The sequence below is a fragment of the Zea mays genome, chromosome 2, assembly GCF_902167145.1.
Source record: "Zea mays cultivar B73 chromosome 2, Zm-B73-REFERENCE-NAM-5.0, whole genome shotgun sequence".
In the NCBI taxonomy this organism is placed as follows: Eukaryota; Viridiplantae; Streptophyta; class Magnoliopsida; order Poales; family Poaceae; genus Zea; species Zea mays.
This window is the reverse complement of record NC_050097.1, coordinates 33994974-34000973: the sequence shown is the minus strand read 5'-3', so window position 1 is coordinate 34000973 and position 6000 is coordinate 33994974.

Here is a 6000-nt window from a genome sequence, read left to right as displayed (position 1 = left end):
GGGCTAGTCGGCGGTGCCAGAGCCAACCCATGTTAGTCTTAGCAATTAAGCATGTGTCAAGTTCAGCTTTATCAAAATCTACTAAGTATAGCTGACCCTCTAACACACCCTTGAATGCTATTGAATCATCACTTCTTCTAAAGACAGTGACACCTGTATCAGTAAAAAGACAGTTGTAGCCCATTTGACATAATTGGGAAACAGAAAGCAAGTTGTAATCCAAAGAATCAACAAGAAAAACATTGGAAATAGAATGGTCAGGAGATATAGCAATTTTACCAAGTCCTTTGACCAAACCTTGATTTCCATCCCCGAATGTGATAGCTCGTTGGGGATCTTGGTTTTTCTCATATGAGGAGAACATCCTTTTCTCCCCTGTCATGTGGTTTGTGCACCCGCTGTCGAGTATCCAACTTGAGCCCCCGGATGCATAAACCTACAAAACAAATTTAGTTCTTGACTTTAGGTACCCAAACTGTTTTGGGTCCTTTGGCATTAGAAACAAGAACTTTGGGTACCCAAACACAAGTCTTTGACCCCTTGTGTTTGCCCCCAACAAACTTGGCAACGACCTTGCCGGATTTGTTAGTCAAAACATAGGATGCATCAAAAGTCTTAAACGAAATGCTATGTTCATTTGATGCATTAGGTATTTTCTTCTTAGGCAACTTAGCACGAGTTGGTTGCCTAGAACTAGATGTCTCACCCTTATACATAAAAGCATAGTTAGGGCCAGAGTGAGACTTCCTAGAATGAATTTTCCTAATTTTGCTCTCGGGATAACCGGCAGGGTACAAAATGTAGCCCTCGTTATCCTGAGGCATGGGAGCCTTGCCCTTAACAAAGTTAGACAAGTTCTTGGCAGGGGCACTAAGTTTGACATTGTCTCCCCTTTGGAAGCCAATGCCATCCTTGATGCCAGGGCGTCTCCCATAAAGCATGCTACGAGCAAATTTAAATTTCTCATTTTCTAAGTTGTGCTCGGCAATTTTAGCATCTAATTTTGCTATATGATCATTTTGTTGTTTAATTAAAGCCATATGATCATGAATAGCATCAATATCAACATTTCTACATCTAGTACAAATAGTGATATGCTCAATGGTAGATGTAGATGGTTTGCAAGAATTAAGTTCAACAACCTTAGCATGAAGTATATCATTTTTATCTTTAAGATTGGCAATTGTAACTTTGCAAACATCAAAATCTTTAGCCTTAGCAATCAAATTTTCATTCTCTAATCTAAGGCTAGCAATAGAAATGTTTAATTCTTCAATCCTAGCAAGCAAATCATCATCATTATCTCTAGAATTGGGAATTGAAACATTGCAAACATGAGAATCAACCTTAGCATTTAAACTAGCATTTTCATTCCTAAGGTTGTCAATCATCTCACGACAAGTGCTTAGCTCACTAGATAATTTTTCACATTTTTCTACTTCTAGAGCATAAGCCTTTTTAACCTTAACATGTTTCTTGTTTTCTTTAATTAGACAATCCTCTTGGGAGTCCAAAAGGTCATCCTTTTCATGAATAGCACTAACCAATTCATTCAATTTTTCCTTTTGAGCTATGTTAAGGTTGGCAAAAAGGGAACGCAAATTATCTTCCTCATCACTAGCATTATCATCACTAGAAGACTCATATTTAGTGGAGGAGTTAGATTTAACCTTCTTCTTTTTGCCGTCCTTTGCCATGAGGCACTTGTGGCCGACGTTGGGGAAGAGGAGTCCCTTGGTGACGGCGATGTTGGCGGCGTCCTCGTCGTCTGAGGAGTCGCTAGAGCTTTCGTCGGAGTCCCACTCCCGACAAACATGGGCATCACCGCCCTTCTTCTTGTAGTATCTCTTCTTCTCCTTTCTTCTCCCCTTCTTGTCGTCGCCCCTGTCACTATCACTTGATAATGGACATTTAGCAATAAAGTGACCGGGCTTACCACACTTATAGCAAACCTTCTTGGAGCGGGACTTGTAGTCTTTCCCCCTCCTTTGTTTGAGGATTTGGCGGAAGCTCTTGATGACGAGAGCCATCTCCTCATTGTCAAGCTTGGAGGCGTCGATTGGTTGTCGACTTGGTGTAGACTCCTCCTTCTTCTCCTCCGTTGCTTTGAATGCAACGGGTTGAGCTTCGGATGTGGTGGCATCATCAAGCTCGTTGATCTTCCTCGATCCTTCGATCATGCATTCAAAACTCACAAAATTCCCGATAACTTCCTCGGGGGTCATTTTGGTATATCTAGGATTACCACGGATTAATTGAACTTGTGTAGGGTTAAGGAAAATAAGTGATCTTAGAATAACCTTAACTACCTCGTGGTCATCCCACTTTACGCTCCCGAGGTTGCGCGCTTGGTTCACCAAGGTCTTGAGCCGATTGTACATGTGTTGTGGCTCCTCCCCTTTGCGAAGCCGGAACCGACCGAGCTCCCCCTCAATCGTTTCCCGCTTGGTGATCTTGGTGAGCTCATCACCTTCATGCGCGGTTTTGAGTAAATCCCAAATCTCCTTTGCGTTCTTCAACCCTTGAACTTTGTTATACTCCTCTCTACTCAAAGAGGCTAGGAGTATTGTTGTTGCTTGAGAGTTGAAGTGCTCGATTTGGGCCACCTCATCCTCATCATAGTCCTTATCCCCTACGGATGGTACCTGCGCGCCAAACTCAACAACATCCCATATGCTTTTGTGGAGCGAGGTTAGATGAAATCGCATTAAATCGCTCCACCTAGCGTAATCTTCACCATCAAAAGTTGGTGGTTTGCCTAATGGGACGGAAAGTAAAGGAGTATGTTTGGAAATGCGAGGATAGTGTAGGGGGATCTTACTATACTTCTTGCGCTCTTGGCGCTTAGAAGTGACGGAGGGCGCGTCGGAGTCGGAGGTTGATGTTGATGAAGTGTCGGTCTCGTAGTAGACCACCTTCCTCATCCTTTTGTGCTTGTCCCCTCTCCGATGCGGCTTGTGAGAAGAGGATTGTTCCTTCTTCTCTTTGTGGTGAGAAGAGGAAGACTTTTTCTCCTTCCGTTTGGAGGAGTCCTTCTTCTTCTCCTTCCTCTTGGTGCGGGACTCTTCCGATGAAGTGCTCCCGTGGCTTGTAGTGGGCTTTTCGCCGGTCTCCATCTCCTTCTTGGCGTGATCTCCCGACATCACTTCGAGCGGTTAGGCTCTAATGAAGCACCGGGCTTTGATACCAATTGAAAGTCGCCTAGAGGGGGGGGGGTGAATAAGGCGAAACTGAAATTTACAAATATAAACACAACTACAAGCCGGGGTTAGCGTTAGAAATAAAGAAACGAGTCCGCGAGAGAGGGCGTAAAACAAATCGCAAGCAAATGAAGAGTGAGACATGTGGATTTGTTTTACCGAGGTTCGGTTCTCGCAAACCTACTCCCCGTTGAGGAGGCCACAAAGGCCGGGTCTCTTTCAACCCTTCCCTCTCTCAAACGGTCTCTCGGACCGAGTGAGCTTTCTCTTCTTAATCACTTGGAACACAAAGTTCCTACAAGGATCACCACAAGATTGGTGTCTCTTGCCTCAATTACAAGTGAGTTTGATCGCAATGAAGGAGTCAAGAAAGCACGATTAAAAAGCCAAGCGACAAGAGCGACGAATAACACACGGATCACTTTCTCTCTCAAGTCACTAATCACTAATGATCTCTTTTCTCAATTGTGAAACTTGGAGAGATGGAGGCTTTGAATGTGTCTTGGAATAGATTGCTAGCTCTTGTATTGAATGTTGAAGGTTGGAATGCTTGGGTGAAGTGAATGGAGGTGGTTGGGGTTGTATTTATAGCCACCAACCACTTCCTAGCCGTTGGGCCATTCTGCTGAGCGCGGACGGTCCGCCCTCCTGGTGCGGACGGTCCGCCCCTGTAGATCAACGGCTGAAAATGCAACGGTCAGCAGTAACGGCTATATCAACGGCTATATTGCATTTAATGCGTCGTCAGATGTCAGACAGAGCCAGTCGCGGACGGTCCGGTCGTGCACCCCGGACGGTCCGCGAGGCCCCCTATAATTCATTTCTCCGAACCCGTCACCTTCGGGTTTTTCGGTTTCTTACCGACCGGACGGTCCGCGCCTGAGGCCGGACGGTCCGCGCGAGGGCTCGGACGGTCTTCGACTTTCCTCCGGACAGTCTGTAGTGGAAACTTGTGTTTTTGCATTGGTTCTGTCCGAGGGTCATTCTTCTGTCACGGACGGTCCGCCGCTGGGGCCCGGACGGTCCGCGCTTGGCCTGTTTTTCCAAAAAGCTTCTCCTGTCCGGAATAATCTACGGTATTCCAGACAGTCGAATTAGTATAGTTGTAGATGAACCTTTGGCACCTGTAGAACGTATAATCTAGAGCAAACTAGTTAGTTCATCAATTTGTGTTGGACAATTCAACCACCAAAATAATTTAGGAACTAGGTGTAAGCCTAATTCCCTTTCACAAATCAACTAAGAAATAAAGCGAGTGAACACGGTGATTTGTTTTACCGAGGTTTGGTTCTAAAGAACCTAGTCCCCGTTGAGGTGATCACAAAGACCGGGTCTCTTTCAACCCTTTCCATCTCTCAAACAGTCACTTAGACCGAGTGAGCCTTCTTCCTTAATCTCACGGGTCACTTAGACCTCGCAAGGATCACCACACAATTGGTGTCTCTTGCCTTGCTTACAAAGCACTTGAGAGTAAGAATTGAAAAGAAAAAGAAGGCCAAGCCAAGCAAACAAGAGCAACAAAGAAACACAAGAGATCCTCTCACAAGTCCTAATGCACTAGAGTTGATTTGGGGACTTTGAGTGGATCGATCGCTTTGATTGTGTCTTGGAGTGAAGTCTATTGCTCTTGTATTGAATGCAATGTTCAGAACGCTTGGGTGCTTGGTGTTGTGGTGGTTGGGGTGTATTTATAGCCCTCAACCACCAAATGGCCGTTGGGGAAGGCTGCTGTCGATGGGCGCACCAGACAGTCTAGTGCGCCACCGGATAGGCACTGTAGGCTATCCGGTGCGCCGCCACGTCACCTAACCGTTAGGTTTCGGGAGCAATCGACCGTTGGCGCTGTTGACTTCTTGTGGCACCGGACAGTTGAGAGCACCTAGAGGGGGGTGAATAGGTGATCCTGCAAAATTCAACTCTAAATAGCCACAAACTTGGTTATAGAAATGTTAGTGCGACTAAGTAGTTGAGAAGCGAGTTCTTGTGGGCAAACAGTCACAAAGAGATCAACACAAGATACACGCGATTTTATACCATGGTTCGGCCAAGTAACACTTGCCTACTTCCACGTTGTGGCGTCCCAATGGACGAGGGTTGCACTCAACCCCTTTCAAGCGATCCAATGATCAACTTGAATACCACTGTTTTTCTTCCTTATATCTTTTCCTGTTTGTGAGGAATCTCCACAAGTTGGAGTCTCTCACCCTTACAACAAAGATCATAATGAAAACACAAGAGTAAGGTTGGGGAGCAACACACACAAATCCGCAGCACACACACGCACATAAGCCAAGACTTGATATCAAAATGAAGCACAAAGAGTTCACAACTAGAACGGAGCTCAAATCACTAACACGATCGATCAAGTGTGCGAAGACGGAGTGTGGGAGACTTAGAATGCTTAGTGAATGCTTGGGTGACTCCTCCATGTGCCTAGGGGTCCTTTTATAGCCCCAAGGCAACTAGGAGCAGTTGGAGGCCAACAAGGAAGGCTAAGATTGCCTTCTGTCGGGTGGCGCACCGGACAGTCCGGTGCGCCACCGGACAGTCACTGTAGCTGTCCGGTGCGCGATCTCCTTCCTTTTCTGGCACATCCGACCGTTGTTACATGATTTGCTCTTCTTGATTGTTTGGCACATAATCAACTCACTCAATATGTGTTGGACACTTAATCACCAAAACATTATAGAAATGGCCCAAGGGCACATTTCCCTTTCAATCCCCCCCTTTTTGGTGATTTATGCCAACACATCAAAAAGCAACCAAAAAAAGTGCAACATCAATGCAATTGAGAACAAAA